At 42.0% G+C, this 27,844-nt stretch overlaps 1 protein-coding gene across 8 annotated transcripts in view; it reads right to left on the bottom strand.

Moving 5' to 3' along the window:
- The window catches only part of DLGAP1 (DLG associated protein 1), a 334,630-nt gene that overhangs the window by 228,310 nt on the left and 78,476 nt on the right, over nt 1–27,844 (bottom strand). For 4 of the 8 annotated variants that reach the window (XM_079982893.1, XM_079982895.1, XM_079982901.1 and 1 more), the window contains one exon: nt 17,580–17,730. The exons of 1 other annotated variant lie outside the window; for it this stretch is intronic. The gene's annotated coding sequence lies outside the window, so the exon portion shown is untranslated. The remainder of the gene's footprint in view (nt 1–17,579; nt 17,731–27,844) is intronic. 3 more of the 8 variants (XM_079982897.1, XM_079982898.1, XM_079982900.1) reach the window with 1 other exon arrangement.

Here is a 27,844-nt window from a genome sequence, read left to right as displayed (position 1 = left end):
TCTTTTTTAATGACCTCTGCTGCAGGTTGAGTAAAAAAATATCTACCACTATTCAATTTCAAAAGAAATCACTATGGATTAGCAAGCCTCTTTCACCAACTTTTAAAGAGAGCCCAACAACCCAGAAAGCTACTGTCATCCCCCCACCATACTTGGAGTATTCACAATTACTGATCTTTCTCAAATTAATTACATGCTTAATTTTATTTCAATTTTGTTTTTATTAGGAATAAACTAGAGAAGCAGAATGCAAGATTTATACATATTCATTAGCCAAAGCCAAAACCACAGAGCTATCTATTCAAATAGCAAACAATAACAACAAAATCACCCCGAAGCCTGGCCAACGTACATGCTACATTGATATTAATCTAAAATGTCTGAAAGTTAATTATTTGTGACCCAGTTATAAGCCATCTAAGAATCACATGCAGGCCAATTCTCATGCTTACATGCACTTTGTGCAACTTCATTAAGTTCAGAGAGACTTAATGGATTATAATGTATCAGCATATGGTCCATCTTCCCAGGATTATCAGGTACAGGAGAAATCAATATAAATGAAGCCTGAAACTTTTAAGCAGTGCAGTTGTAAATTAATCGTTGATATTAAGAGTCAAAGTAACTAGAGCAGCAACCCAACAGTGTCAGGTGAATGCCAATTTATTTCCCAACACACACACACACACACACACACACACACACGTGTGCTGTTTTCCTTAGTTTCTCTGTCTGGCTCTACACATGGCACACAGAATGAGGTAGGTGAATATTTAACGTTTATTAACGAAATGTGTAAACTGCTATTCATTAAAAGTAAAATCACAGGACAGTTTCCAATATATTATCTAAAATCATAATGCAAATAAATCAAACCATACAATTCTAAAAGCAACAACATAAAATTTAAAGATAAATAGCACTGCTTCAGACTACAAGTGGGATACTATTTTTGAATTCTCCCCCACATAACAGATGGAAAACTAGAAGATTTTTGACAAAGACTCTGTTGTGCTGGTTTTGTGTCTACAAGTTTTGCTCCCCACCTGCAGACTGAAGTCGTACAGTTTATTCTACCATCTCATTGTGATGCATGTATAGACCAACTCTTTTCTTCTCTATCTGAAAAAGAAATGGCATCGAATGCTTTGAAGGCAGCAAACTGACCTTAGATAACAATTGATTTAAAAGCAGTATTAATAATTCAACAGATGGCACTGCCTTGCTTCATTCAGTTGAGATGCAACAGTGAAGTCATATATACATATATACATTCTGAAAAATACTAAAGGTTCAGGAAATATGGATTATGTAATCTAGAATTTGAAGTGGTGTGGTGGCTGAAAGTTGGGAAGTTCTTACTTTAAAGCTCAGTACCTAGCCATATTCAAGCCATGATGTTTTAACACACCTGACCAAATGTTGCAGCATGTGGGCTCCTTTTCTTGAGAAGTCTGATGCTGGAGTGTCCCATGGGCCTACCCAGTGATTCAGGGGGAGATACCATGTCTCTACCTAAACTCTGGCCTGGGAATCAAGGAACAAGCAAGGGAGGACCAGCAGTGATTGGCTGAATCAGTGGCTGAATCAGGGAAGAGAAGCAGGGATAGCACTTCTAGGATCAAGTGCCAGAACCAGAAGCTTGATTGCTCTCAACAGTCAGCAGAAACAGCTTGGAGACCAAGCTCCACTTACTAGAGGAGTCTACTTTGCACCAATATTATTTTTGAAATCAGGTGTAGAACTCCCACCTGTCAGGCCTCCCCATTTTCTCTGTCAGGCTATTTGGCCCCCATATATATCATATATGATGTTATGTGTGGGATAGACAAGGATTGGTGGGAAGGGTCAGGCACTGCTAATTACATGGCATTTCCCAAGTGCCTGTCAACCAGCTGATGTTTGGGTGCTTCAGAAGCACTGCGCAAAGCACTGTGCTTAGTGTAGAGAATGTAAATGCTATATCGAATCATAGCACTGGTAAAAGCTACCACCAGGAAATTATTAACTGCAGCAAATTGAATAATAAAGATGTATCTTTCAAAGATAACAGTAGTGTACTTCTTGCATACATCTAAATAAATGGATCCATAGAAGATGTTTAAAGGGTTAGGGTGCCAATAAACAGGGGGGAAATTAACATATACTTTTGCACTAAGGAAGTATTACACCACAGCATGGATTGGCAAGAAACATCAAAGTGTTGATTAACTCAGCCTTCTGAAGCAGCTGGCAAGATGCCTGGATATTTCAGATTACTGCTTCTACAGTAACTCCCTTGGGTGACTGCATTGCTTTTCTTTCTTCCGCTTTCCAAAATGTTGCTTTCTTTTCTTTTTTTCCCTTTTGTGTGTACTCGTCAATAAAAATGCTGTGCTCTACTTGGCAGGAAGTTCTCCTCCAACGAACCAGTCCCCATTCAGTGACTGCTGCTGCCACACATATCATTACAGGAAAAATAAAAATATCTTCCATATGTTTTATCATCTGGACTTACTTGACAATAGTTCGTTTTACAGCAAGCAAGGTAATTCATATGAGAACTGTACAAACTTGGCAGGTTTTGAATCACCTGTGTAGCCTTTGTGCATAACATTTCTAAAACAGTTGTGTGGATGGAATGAGGAAATTAGAAGCCAAAAATAAATAAAGGCTATCTCTATTCAAAATGAGCAACTGACATTTATTTGTAAATATTTAAAGGATCACTAGAGTTATTATAAAGCTCCTCCTAGGGTTCTTCCAGATAACTTGTTTATTGACCATTCATACCGATTTGCTTGCACTAGGCTTACACTGAGGTTAGACGATGTGTAGTCTTCACTGGGGATTAATTCTGATTTGCTTGTGGGGAGATTATATAACAATGAGCATTCATCCTGATTTGTGCTAATACATCTTGTAATCATTCATCCATTCCATACTTTTCAGTGCCTTTCCCAGCCACTTTCTTAACTGCAAAAAGTCTGTTCTTTAAAAAGTGAATTTGTTTCGCTATGGTGGCAGGCTGCTTTAATTGTGCAAAGCTAAATTTATGAACCTTTTTGGCTCTGTGAGCCAAATCCTTATCAGGTTGGCCTCATGAGCCAAAATTTGACAGGTATGGGGGTGGGGGTCAAAACCGTGTTCATCACTGACATCAGATGATTTGGTGGGACTTCAAAGCACCATGAAGCCAGCAAGACTTGCCTACCCCATCAGAAAGCAGACTTGGCTCTCTTGTCCATCAGCAGTTTGTACTGAAACTGCTGCTAAAACAGAGTTCCCCCTCCCATTTTGGTTTCAATGAAACTGATAAGCAGTGAGGGCACACCACAGGGTGGTGAAATGAGGAAACCTTTCATTTTAGGAGGGCTGCCCAATCAGAAAGGGGTTTGCACTGAAACCCCTGCAAAAATGAAGCCTTACCATGTGGAGGGAAGTTCTATAGGGAACAATTAAAGCTGCATCCATTAAAGGGCCACTCCTAGAATTATTAAGGAGCAGGTGTCCTCAAATCCAATAACATGTGTATCTGCACATAGATTTCCTCTCTGTATGCACTGCACTGTGGAGAAAATAAGTGCAGTGAAAATAAGAACAGGGGATGTTTTCAAGCAGTAGAAGTGACTCCCCGTTTCCTGCCTTCTTCAGCCCCAGCCAATTGAGAAAAGATCACATTGTGTGTGTATATGCCAGGGGAGAGAATCGGTGGTGATCACAAACAAGGGTTGGAAAGTAAACCAGGATTGCTGGCCATGCTGCTGCTGAAGAAAGCGGAAAAATTTTGTCCTTGAATTAGAGGGGAAACTGTTTTGCAGTTGACTGTTCGTTCATTGTACATGCTGTACTTTTAGCACTTGAAGACCAGAAATGGAAATTTTATTTTAGCTCAGTAATTGACTGAAAAACTAGGCCTGTGGTACAACACTGTGATGTCGTGGACAACAGTAGCAATCAGCTCTGCCCAAGCAATTGAGTAGTGCTTAGCTTTACTTTCTAAAGTTACACATGTCAGGACTGAAGCCTACCTAGAATTGACATCTTTTAAGTGTTGATTATCCCAAACATACAGTTGCTTAAAGATAAGGGAAATTAACTCAATTCATGTTCAGGGAAACACATATCATGACTTTAACCTACTTTTAAAAACATATCCTATGACTGATCTTCAGTGAGCCTTGACACAAATTAAGCCCTAAATGGGATAAGATGCAGCAGAGAACAAAAAGCTCAGAGGAAATAAAGCCCAGTGTATGTTGGTCAGGGGAAAAAGAAATACAAAAATAATAGCTTTCCTTTCTTTTTTCCAAGGGAGGTGAGTGTTCAGGAGAATAAGTCTGTATGAAACAGTCATGCTGCAATAGGCAGCTTAGATACACAGTCTGAGGGTTCTTAGCCCTGACACAAGAGACTGTAGACTTGTGTGTAGTACGCAAAAATTATAGAGGGGATGAATCAGCAGTTGTGCTTGGACAATGCAAGCTGCTATTGCATCCATGTGGCACTGCATACTACCATCTCCACAGAAGAGAGGAACTTAGTTATGCTTGGGCCAGCAATGTAGGGCATAGTAGATGTCACGGAACATGACAAGACAGGGCCATACAAGCAGACTGGGCTAACTTCCACTCACTTGCTCTCAAGCAGTGGCAATCTGTAGAGGTACAGACCTTCCCTTCCTTGGCTGCCATTCAGTATAACAATCATCTATTTTTATTTGTATGCCGCTTCCCCACAAAACTGTGCCCACAACATATCAAGTGACCAAGTATAAGAAAGATATATTAGAAACAATTAGAAATAGTATCATCTTTTTTTAAAAAAATCAATCTATACAAATCTGCATAAAATAAGACAAATAAACCAACAGCTTAAAGCTAAACAGGAGAGAAAATTGCCTAACACAGAAAAAAAAAATAGTATCCCAAACATTCACACACTCCAGATGCATCTGTTTCTAATAGTTTGGACCCAAGACACCATCTTCACATATTCAGGGGTGCCACACCACCTCCCACCTAGGATACTGCAGACACTACCACTTAGGGCCACTGTTATCAAGTATTTTACTCCACACAGGGGCCAATAACCTTCGTTCCACAGTCTACAACCAGCATACATTCACCAGGGCTAGAGGCCATAAACAAACTTTTGTTGGGGCAAGGGAATAGTATGCTTCTTAAGGACTGGGGATTAGCACTGTGGACCAATATAAAGGATGCTGCTGAGATTCTGTATAGACAGCGCAGTGCTGAGATGTCACTAGGCCTGGCTAACTAAGATTACTTTACAACTCTTTACAGCTACAGAGATTCTGTGCACCCTCCCCTAAACTTTTGCTTCCATTTTAATTTGCTGGCTTAAAACCCCAGCTCTGTAGCAGAGGTCCTCCTAACAGTAGCTGAGAATGGTTGGGAGTAATGTGAGGGAGAGGAGGAGATAATTAGAGAGAAAGAAGAAAATTCTCAGGATGAGAAATGATGTGCTTAGAAGTTACACCTTTTTTACTTGAACGAAAGGGTTTGAGTCTCAGGAAGAATAAAAAATAATGATGGGGAAATGAAAGTATAATAAAGCTTGAGAAATATGATGGCTCTTGTAAAACACTCCACTGTGCTAGATTTATGGCAAATGTTTCTCATAGGCATTCAGCACCAATAAAACAATATTTCGTAGCAGTGCTTTTTGCAATATTTTCCTCTCCTTGGAAATACTTGCTAAAATAATGTTGCTATCATAATTATTAACCACTTTCACTATAACTTCTGAAACACTAGGTTTTCTTAACCCATTGTGTCAGATTAAGCCCTTTGGCAATATTGTTGCTAAAGGGCTGACAATATTGCACCAGTTGTTAATTTGTTTCCAGGGTAAATGTAAGCACTGATGATTAGCTCTGAAATTCTAAAGACTTGGGACCAGGTTATTTGAAGGACTTCATATTCCTGCATTAACTTGCCCAGGTCCTAAGAATAATCACAATGGCTCAAATGTCAACAGGTCTATCAGATTGGTGGGAATAATACAAGGGCCTATGGCAGCCCCATACTTATGAAATGCCCTTCCTTGGGAAGTATGCCTGCTTCCTTCTTTATTTTTAAAGTCTGATTTTTAATCCTGCATTTCAGCCTGCTTTTAATTTCTCCTGTCTTTATTTTAATAAAGCATTTATGAACTACTTACTAGTCTAGAAATCTAAGTGGTGTGCAATATTTTTTAAAAACCCAGTATCATAAAAAATACAGTCTAAAACAAATAAAACAACAATGCAAAAGCTTATGAAAAGAAATAAAACAGAAATTTGGGCAGTCAACATATAGGTCTGGTCTTATAAGTCAGGGAAAGCCTGAGCAAAAGGTTAAGTCTTCACAAAACATGAAGCAACTGATGGTTGCTGCCTCAAAAATGACAGAAGAGAGTGCATTCTGTAGAAAATACAGGTGCAACTGCAGAAAATGCCTATTTTCAGGTCTCAGTTCTGCCACAAGCAAAATCCCCCCAGGTGATCTTTGGTTTTGACTTGGAATGTTATTTTTATGCTTTCATCTGAATGGTTTAATTGTGTTTCATCTGTATTTTGCTGTTGCATATTTTTAAAGTCTTTTATTTTCTAAACTGCCTTGAGAAGGTTTCTATATTTAAAGATGATATAAATGTATTTTAAATAAATAAGAGCCGTACTGGATCAGGCTGGATTTAGCTCAGCAGCCTGCTTCCCACATTGGGAAAACGAGAAACCCACAAGCAGGAAATGATCACAACAGCCCTCTTGCGCTGTTGCTCTAATTAACACCAACCATATTGTTTTCACTTTTAATGCACATAAAGGGTTGTATTCAATGTGGTGTTAAACAGATCAGTCCATTAGTGCAAGGATTTATTCTTGCACAACAGAACCATCTCCCCCCCCCTCCTCCTCCTCTGGGGTTCCCTCAACCTTCCTGAGCAGATTTGGGGGTGATGTGGGGGCGTGCATAGGACGGGGGAGGAGATGGCAGAATACTGTTGCAGTAATGTTATTATTATAAACAATAATTTATTATTTATATGCCACCCATCCAACTAGGTTATCCCAGCCACACTGGGCGGCTTCCAACAAATAAAAACACAGTAAGACATCGAACATTAAAAACATTAGTAATCCTAACCCTGTGGTAGCACATCTATAGCTACATACCGCCCAAAGAGCTCCAAGTAAAAAGTCCTTCAAACAGCTTTTTCACTTTTTCCTCCTGTCCTTGACGTAGCCAACAGCACAAACTATACAGATATACTAAGATTTCAGTATCTACTAAGTTCAGTAAGGCTTGCTCCCAGTGCAATCCTAAACATGTCTGCTGAAAGTAAAGTTCGGTGCTCCCAGGTCATGGAGTATAGATGTACTTCTTTGCTCTGGCCCTTCCTGTGATTCACCCCATTCCTCTAATTATAGGTTGTCTTAACTTATAATAATATCGAATTTTTAAATCGCTGTAACCTTCCCTGGGACCTTATGATAAAAAATGGGTCAGAGGGAGGAGGAGAAAAGAGCATGCTAGAGAACTGGGAATCCAAGTCCCCTCCCCCTTAGTTCTCCCCCACTACACCCTCAAACCACCCTGGCATGCCCCCTCTTCAGCCCCACTGGTGACAGAGCTTCAAAAGTAGTACAGTACAGTACTACAAAAGTAGTACTGTACAGTACAGTAGTATAGCTGAGCAAGTGAAAGCTGACACTGGAATTTTCGCCCTCTCCTCACAAAAGCCTCCTATTTTCCCTGGGGCACTCTTGCAGGTTGTAGGTTTGCTGGATGTGCCACCTAATCAACTTGCCTGCTCTGCATGCCAGCTCCCTTCAGTAAAGTAATTACACTGAACTGTCAGCATAGACCCACAAGGTAAAGTGCACCTTCCACTGCCCCATTTGTTTTAATAGATGTAGTGCTGGTTAGTAGATAGAGGGTTGCACATCATGCTGAATTGGGTAATGGAGCTAGAAGGAGGAGGAGGAGGAGGAGGAGGAGGAGGAGGAGGAGGAGAAGAAGAAGAAGAAGAAGAAGAAGAAGAAGAAGAAGAAGAAGAAGAAGAAGAAGAAATAATAACGATATGGCCATGTTTAGTGATCCTTTTGTACAAGGTGAAGTTTCACCATTCAAGCCGGGCAAAAGGCATTTTCGTTGAGGTTTGTGTGAATATCCCTGAACAGTTTTTTGCCTCGAGTGGCTAAGTAGAGTATTTTCATGAACAGCTAATCTCCCCAAAGTGAATGCGTAATTGGAACACTGCATCACCATAGCTTTTGGACTGTAATGGATGTTTTATCAACACATTCTGTAAAAATTAATTAGATGCTTCGCATGCGTGCGTGCGTGGGAGAAGCTTCCTGAAAATATTCTGTTGATAAAAAGGGTGCATTTAACTCTATGATGTGTGCAAGCTTATATCATGCTTCAACAAAATATGCACACCAGTTTCAAGACCCAAATGCCCATCTTGGTCCAAAGTAAATCTAAAATGAACAGTTCATTCTGGAATACTAAAGTAGTGCTGCAGTAGAATGAAACTTTTTGTGCCAAGACAGACAGTTACTTAGGATGAAGTGGGCATCTCAAGAGCTTCAAAAACAAAAGAATCAGAGCAGGTTTCATTCAGCGTATGAAACAAAGGTCTCAGGAAAAACCATATTACAACAGTTTGACCCATCAAACAATCAATCAACCTTTATTTTAAGCTGCATTACTCAACCTGTAGTGTAACACCAGCTGCAAAGACACAGCATTTCAGCATACTGTTGACCTAATACTGTGATTAATGCTGTGAGCTACACCCAGCCTAGCTTTTCTAATCTCTAGGCTTTCTAATTTATACCAGAGATGGATAGGCTATCAGTAGGGAATTATGAGGATTAGTTGCTGTTTATCTCTCCCTTGCAGAGACACTTCTCTGCTTATGGAATTATCATAAACCCTCCAGCTACATTGCTACTTCTGTACTTACTCAGAAGTCTGGCTGCTTACTACAAAGGTTGAAAAATGGTGACCAAATTGTTATTAAAATGTTATAGTGGGCAAACGAGCTTTTGGAATTCATTTGTGTACCTTTGCCAAAATGTCATGTTGCTTTACTAGAAATGTGTGTGGTTTGCAAACCAGCTTGCATTTATCCCAAATCAATCAAGACAGTTTTCTTCATATCAGTTAAAATTTAATGCAATGCTTGAAGATTTCCCAAAGCATAATCATAGGTAAAATTGCTAACCAAGCATACATACCAGAGTTTTATCAGTAGTTAAGTTATACAAGTACCTTCTAATTTTAGTGTTATCCCAAATGGAAATATTATGGCTAATTATAACAATACAATTAGCTGTATTAAAATAAATTTTACTGAGCATACAGCAGTCACTTTGTTTTATATTTATAATTTGAAACCAGTTGTGGGAATATGGTCATTTGTCCATAAGAGCATGGGCAAAAGTTTATTATTGCAAGGATGATTTCATAGTAGAAAGCATTGCTTGGAGCATGATCAGCGCGTGGACAGCTCATGCCATCCAATGATTGGTCCACGTAGCATAGCATGATCAACTGCGTGGTCTGGTGTGAGAACATGAGACTAATGTATTGTATTGTCTTTTATCTGCTGACTGAGGCAAAGTTTTCTCCTTGAATTTGTATCTTTTCGTGGACACACAATAAAGGCTGTGCTCCAGCAGCTTCTAGAGAGAGCTGCGGCCAGATTTCTGCAACCCATCTTGGCGTGAGACTGATTATTTACGGATGGCGAGCAGGTTCTCATCAACCAGTGATCTATGGACAAAAGATAGACGAAGCAAGAACTTTAAAAGAATAATGTTATCTATTTCTTTCTTAAATGGATTTTTTTTTAAAAAAACCCATTAGTTCCTTTCTGATCTTTTATTCTTTTTATTCCTTTTTGCTCCCTTCTCTGAAAATGAATCCCGACCTTTTGCCCCTTGCCTTATGGAGGCTTAGAAATAACACAAGTGCTAATGGTGGAGTATACAGTAGTATATATAAAAGGAACTTGGATTATATGGTGAAAATAAAACAATCCATTTCAACTTCCCATTGTGCCCAGCTTTCAAGATGCTTGATATGGTACCCTAAAAACTTTTTATTTACACTTCAAGATCAGAACAGTGTGTTCGTATACACACACACTTAGGCAAAGAGAGAGCAGTGTTTTTCTGTTTCACATCCAGGCATATCAAGCGACACATCATGTTAGCTGTGCAAAAAATAAAATAAAAAATTAAAAAAATATTTCTCTTACCATTCTGCTTGCCATAGAACTTGGAAAATGTCTTTGCGTTATCAAGACAGGTATGTTTTTATTGATCTATGGAAGATCTGGCAACTTTCCCATAGAATTGCTTCAAGCATAATAATCTATTAATATAAATTGCAAATCTCTCCCCATCCCCTTCTCTCTCTCTAAGAATGTAAGTACACATTATTGGATCAGACATGGACCAGGATTCCTTAAAGATGCACATATATTTCTAAATAACCGAAGACTGTTATAACTGCACTTGCTGGTTAAAGCTCTTCAAATGACATAGAAGCTTTATAAACTTAAAAGTTCCTGACAAACAGAGAGACAGACACTGAATTGCTATTTGACCTCTGCATAGAGAGTCAAAAAGCCAATAGGGGGTGATTTTCATGGGGAACATGACATGGGAAAAGGGTTAACCGATCCTCACACAGAAGAATAGTCCTGATAAGGCCCTAATACTCATCCTCATGGCTGCTATTCAATTTGTGGATATGGGAGGTCCAATCAAGACTATCGTGGCTCTTATATGTCCATTATCCTTTACACACACACACACACACACACACACACACAGAGAGAGAGAGAGAGAGAGAGAGAGAGAGAGAGACTATACAGTGCTTTTTCATGTCATGGTCACCATATTTAAATGTAATTTCTTTATGTTTTATAAGCCACATTAAATTATTCTGTGTGCACACTCTGAAAATTAAACCTGCTACTACCCCATTTTCCAATGCAATAGAAAATATAACCTGAAAAAGTATGGCTGTTATTGCATTTTCCAAAGCCAAGCTTAGTCTTGTCTTTCTGATGTGCAAGAGAGATATCTGTTTCTATAAGAAGCATACATTCTCAGCAAGCACTTTACTTTTATCCTATTAGGAAAACAATTATCTGAACGGGAGCCAATCACAAAACTTTTGCCATTCCCAGCTAAAAGGGAAGTAGAATTCTAATTACACTTCTGAACTCTTAATTGTTTATTTCAAAAGTGGCACTTGAAAATTACCCCTCTCACTATCTGAACAAAATTCAAAGTCCAGCCCAGGCACGTGGAACAATTAATTCAAACTGACACTTTCAATTTATGTTGCTCAACTGTGTTACACAGTGACATCCTCTCAGCAGTCTCTTTATGACATCCTTCAACATGAATACAAAAATAAGGAAGAACTATATATTCTCAGTCAAGCATTTTGGGGAAATACCTGTAATGTGTGCAATGTTGGGTGGCCAGCTGTTATGAAAGAGCTCTCCTAAGACAATGCTGTGGTTAAGTCGGATTTTCACCAACATGAGCTACAAAAATCCGCCCTTGGCTTAGACTCTAGACATTGCATGAAGCTCAATGCTTTAAATACAAAGTCCAGGCACTGATCCTCTACCAGCTGAGACCTTCATGAAGCTATTCTTGCTTTCAGATTACCGATGGATCTTAGCTCTGAATGTAATTGTGTCATTCTATAAATACCTGTTGCACATTTGGAAACGTTTCTTCCTCACCTCCATCGTTATCCCCTCCCCAGTTTTTAGTTGAAAGTTCTGGGATAAAGCTGTGCAGTTAAAAGGGCAAATGTGGAAATGATTACACTTGCACTGCTTTCAAACTGCTTTTCCTTCTACAGATAAAAATGAGAACATTCTCTCAGGAATCACTATGTTTTAAAGCTTCAGACAATGCTTATAAAGACACTAAAGGGAGCTTTGATGTCCTGCATGCTAATAGCAAAGGAAATGTTGCAGAGATTTCAACATGCTATCGTCATCAGCTAGTTACTGGAACTATATTAAAAACTGAAGAAAGAGGTCTGGAAGATTGGAGAGAGAGAGAACAGAAAGCTAAGCACAGCAGCTGTGGGATAAGTGAGAGCTACTCATGTTGATGACATAATGCTGCACCATCAATCTTAAAAAGATGGCTCTCAAAGTTGGGAAGTGATTGTCCAGGGCTGAACTCATCTAGAGTAAAGGGGTAAGCATTCTGTTGTACATAAAGGATGCAAAGTGAAAAATGTCATATGCTCTTCTTGCTCTCTTGTTTTTTAGACACACACACATGGGAAGTCGTATTTTCTTCATAAAGCTTCCATGCACACACACAGACACATGCACCACATGCTGATACAACCCAGTATTCAAAAATGTTACCGAATGAAGTTTACTGTGAGAAAAAAACCCACCCAGATTCCCGAGAGCCCAATGCCTTTGAAATTTGCTTGAAAGCTTGAGCTACTGCAGTGGGTTAATTACAGCAGCCAAGTGAGGATTCCCAGGTAAGATCCTCCCTCTATTGTGTGGGCAGGTAGTCCCTCCCCTACCTGGCCTGGTCTCCTTGGCAACGCTTCCCACAGGCGGGATTGGACAACTGACTGAGGTAGGCGGAGACCTCCAGGTATCCCACCTGGGGGAAGGCGAAGCCAAGCCTGTGTTGATGGAGCCGCTCAAGATCCAGGGGCTGCACGCATCCACACAAAGGTCGCCCCCTGTTTTATGTGGGGAGTGGTCATTACAGCAGCCTTCCTGTTGAAGGACTGGATTGTTTTCTGGTGGGTGGGCTGGAAGCACTCACCTGACCCTCCTCAATCAGCCGCATCCCTGTGGTATATTGGGAAGGAGAGGAGCAAAGTGGCAGTGAGATGAGGTGGTGGCAGTGCAAACACACCAGTGGAGCCAAACCAGCACTCCTGCCAATGCATTTGTACTGCACTTCCTCATTTCCTCCCCACCCCTTTCCCTCCCAGTTCACTGCAGCAATGCAGGTGGATGGGAGGTCAGGTGAGTGCTGCCGCCTCACTCCACTGCTTGAATGCTAGCATACCCTGCAGCCTAGCACAAATATATATACCCAGCTGATCTTGAGTTTAAAACTGGGGGCTTGCTCTGGAGTTCTCTTAACATTTTCCTCATTCTTTCAGATCCAGCACATTATTGTACTGATTTCTTCTCCATTAGTTTAAATATAACACTGCCATTATCGTTAACACGTTTAAGCACCAATAAAAAAACCCCCCTAAAACTAGCAAATATTAAAAATTCTACTTCAGTATGCGGGAAATGTGATTGTGGAGAATGTGATGGGGAATTGAAACTTATCAGAGAGAACCCAGATTTTCAGTGTGTTTTCATTCTCCTGTTATTTATGCTCACTGCTCTCTCTCACCACATATCTTGCTCTAAGAATGACGCTGCAGGCAATGCAGCAAGCAAGAGTGGAAACATTCACTTTACAATCCTTAGTTTCTTAAGAAAAGTGCTGTTGAAGCTTCCATATCTAATGCAGACATGTCACATGGGTACACTGGAAAGAAAAACCCTAAGGGGATCTCTCTTTTTGAATGCTCTGCCCCATATTCTGCTACACTGAATCTAACAACATTCTGTAACTACATTTAACAAAGAGGAAGAGGAGGAAGAGAAAGGGCTACTGATAAAAAGGTTCCTTAAAATGGAAGCAAATTGATGCTGTAAACAAGTTGCATTATTACTTCCAGTGGTAGATACTATAGTTGAGATTATGTACAACATTGTGAAGAAAAAGCAATCTTTCACTTTTCTTTTAGAATAGAATACAAAGTATTGCTACTGAACACTGATTTACCTACGCCAGGACCTATGCAGAATCTAGAATTGGCATAGCATCTCTACTAAGACAGTAGGGGATAAAGGAAAGGAATTCACAAACATATTAAGCAATGAAGGGCAGGTATCATGGGGAAATGGTGGTTCAGAAAGACAATGAAGTATCTCCTTGATACTTGTTAATGTACAAGAACAAAAGCATGCCAACTGTTCAGCCATGAGCTACTAAACACACATATTAGGGATGTAGGACCCAAATAACGAGGCAAATCAGAATGATTCATGGGTCTCCTGTCCTCCCAAATCAAAGTGTGATTTAATCTCCTGATTCAAACACACAAAAATAAAAACCCAGTCAGATCAGGGCCCTCACAAAGCCCTGTGTCAATCCATCACTTTCTGTGCTTTTCTGTGCCATATACCTTTATTTTCTGGTCTATACGCTTGTCTAAACTGATGGGTTTTGGAAGAAACGAGGCAGACCCAATTGTTGCCTGGATAGCGTTGTTGGATGATGATGATGATTATTATTTTTAAAAGTTAAGATTCATATAGTTGGGATTATTATTTTTTGACATCTTACATTGCTCTACTTGCTTTAACAACAACAACTTCTCTCTCTTACCCCACCCCTTACCCCATACGAGCTCTTCAGAAGTCCACAGACAGCATTCTAGGTATCCTCATTCTGTAAGGCCTATTAGAGACCTGTAAGAACCACTGGCTGGTCTAGGCTTGTGTGGTGCATTAGAGGCCACAATCAACCACCAGAAAGAAAAGCTAGAGTGAAGTGGCAGTTTTTAAAAATAAATAAATTACAAACTAAAATGCACACCACTCTTAATTGTTTTAAGCTAAGAAAGAAAGAAACTATCATTCCCTTTTTAGTCCCCCACCCTACAAAAATAAGTCCCTGGGCCTATTGCCTGCAATTCTATGAACCGCCCTGAGACCTCCAGGTATAGGGTGGTATATAAATTCAATAAGTAATAATAATAATCTGGCAGGCTTAATAAACTTTGTGGAGAAGCTCCTCTTACTGCCGCACAATATGTTTCAGAGTTAAACACTCCTTCAGGAGCTTGAAAAGCTTGCAAGTTCCTTAAAATCAAATCAATTCAAGAAACAGCTCGAAGAAGTAGCAGAGCAAAGAATATTATTTTTATTCTTTACACTTCTGTGTTGAACCGCTGCAGATACCCACTGAGCTACAGCAAAAAGTACTGCATCAGTGAGCACTGGGTCCTGTTTACCTTTTCATTTTCTTCCCTTTCAACATGGTCAATGCGTAGGGTTTACAGATGGTTTGCTTATGTAAGTTGTGATCAGCTCCAATATGCTGGAGAGCACCCCTTTTAAAAAAACCAACGACATGCATTTCCCCCCCTCATTTTCATGCAGGCTTAGTTTACCACAAAGTAATTACAATGAAATGCTTTAAAAAGACCCATTAAATATTCCTTTTGAATTAGTGCGAGAGCACCAGAGCTCCTCTAAATGAAGTTATTAAAAAAGCAAGATAGACATTTATATAATGTGAGGGCTGGCACAAATTGCAACATGTTGAGAGTGAAAGTTATGTAAAACCTTTTGAAATATGTCACTTCTCACCACTTCAGAATATGTATATATAAACCCGACCAGAATATCTTTTACAAGCTAGTAACTCGCAAGTGATGGTTCCGGATCGTCAATCCTGGCCCAGCATATAATGTGGCTAGTCCCCTCTGGTGTTCCCCAAGAGACCACAATGTTATTAGCCCTCTCAGAGGACATGGCTTAGAGTGGCTCTTGGTCTCTGCTCTTGGACACAAGAGCCACACCTCATTATCAAGTAGGACAGAGGATACCTTATCTCTTCCCTCTCCTTCCAACAACACCCTAATGGTTCTCACAAGGTGCTTTCACATTTCTTTCTGCTCCTCTCTTCAGTACTCCACCTGTGTGTGGCCCTCTGCTCTCTCTGATACATATAATGCAGAAACAGCCCTTCTACATCTCTGCTCTACCATGCCTGTAGTGCCTTCAGTATATCCCTGGACTCCTTCCCTTTTCCTGTGCCAGTGTTTCTTCCAGCCTCAAAGCACATCTGTTGCCAAATTTGCTTTTGCTACACCTATCCTTATCTTACAAGGCCCCACCCTCCACTCAGCATAGTGTACCTTCATTACTGTTGCTTTATTTATATGGAACCATATAATCTTCTAGGTGATGCATTAAACCTGCCTTGGTGGAATAGTCTGGATGACAAACTGCTTCTATCTCAGCAACTCTATAATTTCCAAGAATGTACAGTGTTTTACAAGGATATTTAACTCAAATCAAAATTTATGCTATGGATTGGAAACCCACTAAACTTAACAGCTGGACAAGAAGTTCAGAACACAACTCAGTTATATCGACTTCATTATAAATTCTTTGACACCACAATGAGTTTTTAAATAGAGAATTTAGTGAAAAACAGTTATCTAATTAAGGGTCCAAACAATCCAACAAATGAACATGCAGATGTTTTATTCTAATGCAGAGACCTCCAAACAAAAGACCTGAATCATTATGCACATCATAGGCATAACTATGCCCCACTAAATGAAGAATTTTATAAAGAGGAGGTAGAAACCTAGCAATTTTCAAAGGTGGATAACATGCAACAGGAGTGCAAGAATGTGTGTGTGTGTGTGTGTGTGTGTGTGTGTAGAGGAAGACAGTACTTACATGCCATGTGAAAGCAACCCCTTCAAAAAGCTCTCAGATTTGTATAATTCCTTTACTAAAAATGCAAGAAGCAATTTCCTCAGCTCCAAATAAAATCATATTGTTATTTTTGTTGTTATTGCTATGAAGACTAAAAATACACTTTAATTTAAATGATGGCCAACACTGGAATACTGATTGAGCTGAGTGAATTCAAGCTGCTCAGTCCTACTCTCTTGCCCCAGAGGACTTTGAGTTGGTGTTTGACATCTGCTGACTGCCAGCAAAGGAAGCCCCTTTATATCATGTGCTGAGTGAGATCTAGATTCCCACACCCACTCCTGTGCCACAGAGGACGTGCTGCCTGGCAAACTGACATCAAGGTGTGATTGCTTACATCACAGGCTCATGGGATTTTGGGAGCTGAAGCCAGGTATGACACCAGGGAAGAATAAGGGTAGAGGAAGAAAAAGATGAGGGCAGAAAATGATTCTGGAATAGTCCTAGTTCCATTTGGACACTATGCAATTTCTAGAACAGTACTAGATTTGTGTGATTTTACCATGAGAATTTATAAGCTGCTCTCAGGGCTATAAACTTGAATATTTTTAATCAAGATATATTAGGCAAAGAATTAGCCCATTATCAGAGAATGAATTGTTCTGTGGACAGTGTACTTTCCAGATCAAGAACCCAACCAACTGCTTAATTGTTCATCTTCATGAAAATAAATGAATGAACAAACTCTATGTTGAGTAATACACTAAAGTACATTTATTTTGCTTCCGATGCTTCAGTACTAAACACACCAAGGTGTAAGTTTAGTTGAAATCAGTGTGTCTTGTTCCTTAGTAAACACATCTTGGATTGTGCTGCATGTCATTTTATATAGAGAAGAGGGTTACCATTCTGGGAATAGCTATTTTCCCTGCTCCTCAAAATGTAAATGCTAACAATATATGCAGAATTTTCATAGTGTAGAAGGAGTTGGATTTTAAAATACAGGTTAAAAATATTCTGGCCATCTGCAGAAGTTACATTACTTTTCATGATGTTTCCACGGCGGACTTTTTCCTCAAGAAGCTTGAACAGATGGTTAGAACGCCATCGTCTACTTGCTTGTATCCATGAAGATAATTTAGAGCCTTTTGAAATCCTCAGAAATATGGCCCTTTTTTTCTGAAGGAGGTCTGTCTGCAAAAAGAATTTCAAATAAACAAAAATCCACTGAGTACACATATTCATTTAGAATTTATGAATACAAACTCTGCATTACAGGATAACCTTTTATAAAAGCAAATTTTTTTATGAGGTAACAAAAAAGTGACAAACCTGATAGAAAAAAAATAAAATATTGTAGTTATGGCAGTGCTGCTCAGAGTTACAATATGCATATTTATATTATTGACGTATTTATAGATTTTATACATGGTCATCTTAGTAAAAGTAAAATCTCAAATTCACAAATCATAATGCAAAGGTTAATATACAATGCTTCTCACAGCATCATAACTGACATGAAGCTTGTCTGCTAACTCTTAACTGTACTCTATGAAGTAAAAACTAAAATAAAAGAAATTATAACATATCCCTCTTGAAAATATTCACTGAAGCTAGGAAAAATGGTTTTCAGTGGGCAGCCATGTAGTTGAAGCATGGGACTTGAGATGTCTTTAATGACTAAAAAAGGGTCACTTCATCAGATTTGTGGAATGCTATCCTGAGTTGGCAAGTACATGTAACTTGCAACTTACACATATTTAACTTGCGTGCATTCAGCTTTACACACTTGCCAAAAATAAAAATCACAAAAAATAAGGGTAGAAAGACTTTGGGCTATTGACTGTCTGGCTCCGAAGCACCCTCTCCGATTGCATGAAGCCCGGACAGCCTCATGGTTTTCTCTGGAGCTGAGGGCGAGGAAACAATTGTTGAGATGGCTAGAGCGCCGGTGGCGGAAAACTCATTCTGAATTGGATAGGACACGGGTTAGAGCTCAATATTGAGCCTACCAAGTGGCGATAGCGAAGGTGAAGAGGACTTTCTTCACCGCCTCTATTGCATCTGCAGAAAATAACAACAGGAGACTCTTTCAGGTGGTTTGCAATTTAACAGAACCACCTTTGCCATCAGGGCCTTGTAAAGACCCCAAGATCTCCTGCAATGATTTTGCAAAGTTTTTTGCATATAAAATCGTTCAGATTCGGAAGGAGGTAGACTCCACCGTGGGAGCAGGGCTGGGATGGGAGAGTGCTAGAGTCCTGTCTAGTCTAGTTGAATGGAATCAATTCCAATCTGTTACCTCCGAGGATGTGGACCGGCTGCTTGGACAAGTGAAACCAACCACCTGTCTCCTTGATCCTTGCCCATCCTAGCTAATAAAAGCGAGCTGGGAAGGGCTGGGCGATGGGCTCTGCGGGGTGATGAATTTTTCCCTCTGTGAGGGAGCGTTCCCAGACCCACTGAAAGAGGCGGTCATTAAACCGCTTCTTAAAAAAATATCTTTAGAATCGGCCAATATGGCCAACTATCGCCCAGTCTCAAATCTTCCATTCTTGGGCAAGGTGATTGAGCAAGTGGTTGCTGAACAACTCCAAGCACACCTGGAGGATGCGGACCATTTGGAACCCTTCCAATCGGGATTCAGGCCTCATCATGGGACTGAAACTGCCTTGGTTGCACTGGTTGATGATCTCCGGCAAGCTAGGGACAAAGGTGAGAGCTGTTTCCTAGTTCTGCTGGATCTCTCAGCAGCCTTTGATACCATCAACCATAACATCCTTTTGGACCATCTAGAGCAGTGTTCCCAACCTTGGGCCTCCAGCTGTTTTTGGACTACAATTCCCATCATCCTTGACCACTGGTCTTGCTAGGAGTTGTGGTCCAAAAACAGCTGGAGGCCCAAGGTTGGGGAACACTGATCTAGAGGAGGTGGGAGCTGGGGGCACTGTTATACAGTGGTTCCACTCCTTCCTTCTGGGCCCTGTTCAGAAAGGGGGGGGGATGAGTGTTCAGACCCCTGGGCCCTCACTTGTGGGGTGCCTCAGGGTTTCGTCCTCTCCCCCATGCTTTTAACATCTATATGAAGCTGCTGGGAGAGATCATCGGGAGATCATGCAGATGATACCCAGCTCTACCTCTCTTTTAAATCAGAACCAGTGAAGGCGGTAAAGGTCCTGTGTGAGTGCCTGGAGGCAGTTGGAGGATGGATGGTGGCTAACAGATTGAGGTTGAATCCTGACAAGACAGAAGTACTGTTTTGGGGGGACAAGGGGTGGGGGGGGACTCCCTGGTCCTGAAAGGGGTAACTGTGCCCCTGAAGGACCAGGTGCGCAGCCTGGGTCATTTTGGACTCACAGCTGTCCATGGAGGCACAGGTCAATTCTGTGTCCAGGGCAGCTGTTTACCAGCTCCATCTGGTACGCAGGCTGAGGCCCTACCTGCCTGCGGACTGTCTTGCCAGAGTGGTGTATGCTCTAGTTATCTCCCGCTTGGATTACTGCAACACGCTCTACGTGTTTGAAGGTGACCTGGAGACTACAATTAATCCAGAATGCGGCAGCTCGACTGGTGACTGGGATTGGCCACCAAGACCACATAACACCGGTCTTGAAAGACCTACATTGGCTCCCAGTACATTTCCGGGCACAATTCAAAGTGTTGGTGCTGACCTTTAAAGCCCTAAACAGCCTTGGCCCAGTATACTTGAAGGAGCATCTCCACCCCCATCGTTCTACCCAGACACTGAGTATTGAATATGATACAACAGTATTCCCAGGCCATGCTTCTTTATTATTAAGAAAACCGTATACAGAAACCATTATTTTCACTTGTTTTACTTCCTTTTTTTACATCTTATGATTCCTAGTACTGGTGATTGATCATGAATAGATTACATCTTGATATTTCTTGACTTTATTTCATTTATGTTCCTAGGAATTTGGGTTGGAGTCAAGGACAACTTTATAAGCTCATCAAGGAGTCAATGAGCTCAGAATATGGAAAACTCTGATAGCAATGACGTCAGAGAGAAATTAAATTCAAGACATATGGATTGTGATAAGTCTGCTAAAGCTTAGATGAATGTAAAATAATTACAAAGATCATTCATAAAGCAATGCTGATAATACTATAAACATCCTGAAATTTGTCAACTAATTAACAGACGTGTATTATGCCATAATAAAGGTGTTAATCTAAGGTGTCACACGAGTCTGTTGTTTTACTAAAAATAAGTAGACCATCTTGAAATTGCATCACTACTGGACACTAATACATAAAAATTGCAAAAATTAGATGTATATATTCTATGGACATTTGTTGCAGAGTATTGGAATATTTGTCAAGTTCATAAATTTGTCTCACTTCAAGAAAGCTTTTCACCACCCACAACTGCTTATTTGCAGGTTGTTCCTAGGCAACAGCATTTAAATTAGTGAATGTTAGCAAAGAAATTTAAGTTCTTTACAATAAAAGAATTGCATTGGTGGACTAGATCAAAGATTATTCCAGTCTAGCATTCAATCTCCAACAATGGTCAACCAATGCATGTAGTAGGACAGCTCACTTCAACCGATGTTTTGGACTACAACTCCGACAATCTCTGACCATTGACTATGCTGGTTGGGGGAGAGTTGTAGATGTAGTCCAACAACATCTAGAGGGAATCACATTGGGGCAGGCTGCAAAAGAAATGTACAAGCAGAGCCTGATTAAAAAGCCGTTTTGCCAGAACAACAAACCTAGATGGTTCACTACAGGCCCATTTCCTCTTAGGGTAAAAAATAAAATAAAATAAAAGGATTAAGATCCCGTCCGTCTGTCCAGCTACGGAGACCACGTGGATCCAAACTTGAAGAGGACCTTTTGCAGAGAAGTCTACCCCTATCTTTCTGTTTGTCTGCTGCTTTCCTCTTTACTATTGTTTCATCTGCGTGGGATAGGTGTTCCATTCAGCCTGTTGCGTTGCGTGAGTCTTTTATTTCCTGGGGGGTCCTCTTTCCCCTGCTGCTACGCTGCTAAGCACGGCATTTGAAGCAGCCTGACTTTTAATACTTCTGTTTTTATGCATTTTACTTTCCCTGGTACTTATTTTGCCTTTGCCTTCATTGGAATCTATAAGCAACCGATTGGGTGTTTCTCCCTGCCTCCAATCCGACACCAGTGCTAGCTAATTGATTTCCCTCCACTCCTCCGACATCAAGTCGGACACTCTGTGTGTTTGTGTGTGTGGTGTGAGGGCTCCAGCAACGCTGCGCTGCTCAGGGGGAATTCCTGGGACTTACTGTGTGTTTTACTGGGGTGACTGCTAAGCCGTTCAACGTTAGTTCTGCTGGTGCGTTGCTGTTTGTGTGTGTGTTTATTGCTCACGTGGTCAGCAGAGGTACTTTGTAATTTCCTCATCCCTACCAAGCGTGTTGCTGCGTTGTAGTATTTTGACTGCTTTTAAACAGCTGATTTTGAATGGTCTCCGCTGCTCCCTCTGTGGACATTTATTTGCCTGCCCCCTTTGTTTGTCCCCCTCTCTCCACGTGTCTCTCCCCCTCTCTCCCCCTCTTCGTTGACATTTTGCTTGCTGCCTCCTTTGTTTGTCTCCCTCTTTCCACGTGTTTCTCCCCCTCTCCCCCCCTCTTTGTGGACATTTGGTTTGCCTGCCTCCTTTGTTTGTCTCCCTCTCTCCACGTGTTTCTCCCCCTCCTCGTGGACATTTTGTTTGCCTGCCTCCTTTGTTTGTCTCCTTCTCTCCACGTATTTTTATTTTTATTTTTTATGTTTTATATTTTTAGAATTTAAAATTGTTCAAATCCAACTTTGCCCCGGGTTCTCATTTCCCCCTCCCCTCACCTAGAAGGAGATTGGCTTTATTTCCTGTTTCTGTGTGACTCATTCTGTTGCCATAGAAATGGAAGCGTTTGCTGCTTAAGGGCAGAAACTAAGTGGGTAAAAGAGTGATAGCTAAGGGCTTTGTCCCACAGCCTTCTCATTTGTAAGGGACAGTGTTACTCAGAAGAAGTTGCCTTTAAAATCACCTTCTCTTCCTGGCTATTTAAAATTGCATGTGGTTGTGGGGGTTTCGTATAAACAGGCTGTTTTGCACCTCTGGGCTTATTTCATTTTAAAGGTAAAGGTAAAGGTACCCCTGCCCATACGGGCCAGTCTTGTCAGACTCTGGGGTTGTGCGCCCATCTCACTCAAGAGGCCAGGGGCCAGCGCTGTCCGGAGACACTTCCGGGTCACGTGGCCAGCGTGACATCACTGCTCTGGCGAGCCAGAGCCGCACACGGAAACGCCGTTTACCTTCCCGCTGGTAAGCGGTCCCTATTTATCTACTTGCACCCGGAGGTGCTTTCGAACTGCTAGGTTGGCAGGCGCTGGGACCGAGCAGCGGGAGCGCACCCCGCCGCAGGGATTCGAACCGCCGACCTTTCGATCAGCAAGTCCTAGGCGCTGAGGCTTTAACCCACAGCGCCACCTGTGTCCCTATTTCATTTTAAGATCCTTTTATTCTTACTCCCCTAGTGGGCATTCCCTGCCCCTTCCTTACCCATTTATTTTATTCTGCTTATTTCGTCTGCTGAATCTTATTGCAAGTGTCTCATGCTGTCTCCATAGAAGCGGTTGCTGCCTGGGGGCAGGAGCATAGCAGTTAACGATCGGTAGTTAAGGGCTTTTGTCTCTAAGCCCTCTCCTTGTAAGAGGCAGCTATACTGTAGCTGCATCCCCAGGGTAATTCTTTGTCCCTAGTTGGCTTGATCGATCTTTTATTGTGTCTTTGACTGCCTTCTGTTTGGGGGCTTGAGGGGCAAGTTCTTTGCCTTCCTATTGCCAACTTATTGCAGCTGTTCACTTTGTTTCTGGGTTTTTGTCTCTAGTTGGCTTAGGCGGCTCCCAGGCTAATTTACATGGTTGCTTGGCAGCTGGCCCATTCATAAAAACAGGAAGCTTCACATTCTAGCTGGGAAGCCAGTATTTATTGTATCTCTGCCTGCCCCTTTTGTTTGAGGGTCTTAAGGGACAAGTGCCTTGACCTTAGCCTTGCCTGCTCATTGCCAAGCCTTTGCTGCTGCATTTGTTAATACTGTATTGTGTGGCTGGGTTTATTTTTATTTTTATTTTTTTTTAATTTTTACTGTTTGGCAATTGATTCTAAGAAAACCATTGATACCTGGAAACATTGATAGTGCCAATAGAGTATTATTGTTTCATACCCCTCATTATTTGTTTACCTCCAGCTTCATTGAATTGGATTAATTAGGACTACATTGATAGCAACCAGTTTTGATTCTACATTTAACTCTATTAATTAATTGGAACTACACCATCAGCAGCAGGCTGTTGATCTTGTGTGAATCAATTTGAAATTCAATCAGTTTTATTCTGAACAGTAGAGTACTAATTAATCAATAATAATAACTAGAGTAAACTATTTAATTTATATTATAGTACCATTAATTCATTGTATCATTCATAACAAATTAAATATTGTATTAATTATTAATATTTAATTACTTGATTAAATAAATATTAAATAGCAATTAGTTACATTAATAAATAAATAAATAAATATATAATAAAATTACATAAATAATATACAATAAATAAAATAAAATAAAATAATTAATAAAATTTCTCCCTTCCTAATTGGATAGCAGTGTGTTAAGGTTTCAACCTAGCTTTACGAAGTATATCCTATGGCTCCCAAAAGAAAGCGCGCATCTGAAGCGGCACGTAACACAGCTGCCGGTGCATCTCATGCGCAACGGGATAGAGGCAATAACCAGAAACCCATTTCGCATTTCCTTAAAGCATTTAGGTCATTTATAGACGATTATGAACATCGCTTCCCCGATGATAACACCAGCCCCCCTGCATCTCCTGATGCAATTCCTGACATGCAGGTGGTTCCAGAGAGTCCACGATCTTCCCAATGGAACGATCTACTCAGCACCTCGGCCGCCTTCTTTAATGACTCCCAGTTTGCAAGGGCGGGCTCGAATTTTAGGACGGAACCGGTTAGGACCAGGTCAAAGTCACAGTCTACCGCACCTGTGGCTCGGGGCCAGGGGGGTAAGGCGACATCTAAGTCTACACGGGTGAATAATCCTGTTGTTCCTAGCTCTTCCAGCCGCGTGCAGGGTAAGAGGAATGGGGTGCAGCTACCAGAATCAGCCTCTTCATCTGAAGATGAGGAGGATCAGCAGGAGTCGGAGACAGCCAACACTGCAGAGTCTGTGGAAAAGCCTTCGGGGAAGAGGCGCGAGAAGAGAAAACACACTTGCAAGAGAAGCAAGTCAAAGAGGATTCGGATGATGAGACAGGTAGTTCTTTTTCTGATTATGATAGTGACGCGTCCTTGGGTTCCTACTGGGGTAAAGGCGAGGAAATATCGGGTCTCCCGGACTGGGCTCTAACTAGGAGAGCAAACAGTCATCGTAAAAAGTTTGGGGGGACACAGGAGTGGAAGGACGGTGCCCTGGTAAAAGATTCAGTCACGTCCACCTATTCAACTGCAGATGTGATCCCAGGTGATCATTTATCCCCCAAATTGCGTGCAAAAATTTTGAATGGGGAATTTGTTGACATGTTTAAGTTAGTTCACCGGCAGAAGAGTTAGGTCGGGGCGAGAAGCGGCATTCTCATGGGAAGCGCAGGAGCAAGTACCCGCCCGTGCCAAGGACATTCGAAAACTGGTTGGATGGTTTCCAGGCTTTCATGGGGACTATTGTGGTGGCTTATCCTAAGAGGGCGGTCCACCTAGTCGCCTACCTTTCGCACATTCGTACCGCATGTGCCCTGTCAGGCGAAGCCGCTGCCATAAGTTATGATAAAAAGTTCCGTAGGAAGGCTTCCAGGATCCCATCAGCGCGCTGGGACCAGATTGAGAATGGCATCTGGTCAATAGCAGTGGGCCCATACGTTGAAAAAGAAACCAGTAGAGTCATTCAGACCGGCCAGGGCCGAACCCAAAAGGGAGTTTAGGCGTAAGGTATGCTGGGAGTACAAGGGGTCATGCCAAAGGCCAGCCTGTAAATATCCGCACGAATGCGAAAGATGTGCTGGGGCCCATCCCGCGGCATCTTGCTTTAAGGGGGGAAAGCAGCCCTTTCGTGGGGGCCGGGGGTTCCATCACTCCAGTTCCAGGGGAGCCCCCGTGACCGGGAACAGAAGATAAGGCAGTTTCTGAATTGGCATTTTCCCCGATTAAGCTAGCCCCACTCTGTGATCTCCTATCCTACTATCCAGATAAACAAGTGGCTTCTTATCTTCAGGACGGTTTTTCCACCGGTTTTCGAATCCCAGTAACAGGTTCCTTGATAGCAAAAGATTCACCCAATCAGAAATCTGTTAGGGATAGGCCGGAAATTGCAGAACGGAAGATAGCTAAAGAAGTAAGTGCCGGGAGAGTAGCTGGTCCGTTCAATAGTCCTCCTATACCTAATCTACATATATCACCATTAGGCATAGTTCCCAAGAAAACACCTGGGGAGTTTAGGCTCATTCACAATCTTTCTTACCCGAAAGGGGGGTCGGTAAATGATGCCATCCCAACAGAGTTAAGTTCCGTGAAATATGCCACATTTGATCAGGCAGTAAAATTAATTAGGCGTTTTGGTCAAGGGGCACTCTTGGCAAAGTGTGATATTGAATCGGCTTTCCGCCTTTTGCCAGTGCACCCCAACGATTTTTGGATGCTGGGCTTCAAATTCCAGGAGAAATACTACGTAGATAAGGCCATGCCGATGGGCTGCTCTGTAGCTTGCTCGGCATTTGAAGCCTTTAGCACCTTCTTGGACTGGGCCCTTCGTTTTCGAACTAGTGCCACGGGGGTCACACACTACCTGGATGATTTTCTTTTCGTGGGTAAGCCCAACACCGGGGAATGTGCCTCACTACTCGGGGCCTTTTCAGCTCTGGCCCAGGACCTGGGGGTTCCCCTCGCAGCTGAAAAAATGGAGGGCCCGGCTACGTGCCTCACATACTTAGGCATAGAGCTGGACACGGTCGCCCAATCATCCCGCCTACCTAAAGATAAAATAGACACCCTTAGGGAAATGATTCAGGCTACCCTCACATTGAGGAAAATCACCCTCAGACAGATACAATCTCTGTTAGGTCATTTCAATTTTGCGTGCAGAGTGGTTCCCCCTGGACGCCCATTCTGTTCCCGCCTAGCTAGGCTCTCAGCGGGTCTCACACATCCACACCACAGGGTCTGTCTTCCAAAGACAGTTAAGGATGATCTAGAGGTTTGGATGACATTTCTGGAACGCTATAATGGGGTATCCCTTTGGCAGGACGTTCTTAACCTGTCCTCAGATTTTCAGGGCCAATCCGATGCGGCTGGATCCCTGGGCTTTGGCTTGTATTTCAAGGGTCGATGGTGCGCACAGCGTTGGCCAACGGAGTGGCAGGGCAAGGGCATCACGCGGCATCTCACTTTTCTCGAGTTTTTTCCGATAGTAGTGGAAGTATACATTTGGACGGAAGAGTTTCTAAATCGCAGGGTGTGCTTCAGAACCGACAACCTGGCAGTGGTGAACATACTGGCGAGGCAGTCTTCCCGGTCTGCGAGGGTCTCCTCCCTTCTGCGGTCGTTTGTCCTCCGGTGCCTTGAGTACAATATAGTTTTCTCAGCCAAATTCATACCGGGGGTCAATAACGATATAGCAGATGCCTTATCTCGCTTTCAGATGTCTCGCTTCCGGTCCCTGGCACCTGGAGCACAGCTGTTACCCGAACCCTTTCCGGAGCACCTGTGGAACGTTGGAGGCGCAAAGTGATTAAGGGAGTATTAGCGTCTGTTGCACCCTCCACTCTCAGGTCTTACAAGAAGGCCTGGTGCGATTTCTTGGGCTTCAGGTCTGGGTCATCGGGGCTTTCACCTAATGTACCTCCCACCACTGACGACGCTCTACAATACCTTTCACACCTCGATGACTTGGGCCGCGCGCCTAAAACCTTAAAAATACATGTAGCTGCCATTAGCTTCTTCGCTAAGGCCATGTTCTCCCGCGATCCCTGCAGTGACTTCTTGATCCGCAGAGCTATTGAGGGCTGGAGCAGGTTGCAACCCCCTAGGGCCGAGGGCCGTAAGCCGATTTCCTATGGGTTGCTCTCTCAGATACGCAATAAACTTAGGTCAATCTGTTGGTCCAAGTTTGAGGCCCGCCTTTTTTCCGCGGCATATGCTATCGCCTTTTTTGCTGCCCTGAGAGTGGGCGAGGTGGTAGTTGAAAGTGGCGCAAATGGCTTGATGCGTGGCCTCCTATTGGAAGATGTGCAGCTGTCTGAGACGAGCATGATGGTG

The sequence above is a fragment of the Podarcis cretensis genome (assembly GCF_951804945.1).
Source record: "Podarcis cretensis genome assembly, chromosome: 7".
In the NCBI taxonomy this organism is placed as follows: Eukaryota; Metazoa; Chordata; class Lepidosauria; order Squamata; family Lacertidae; genus Podarcis; species Podarcis cretensis.
This window is presented reverse-complemented; position numbering and strand designations above follow the sequence as displayed.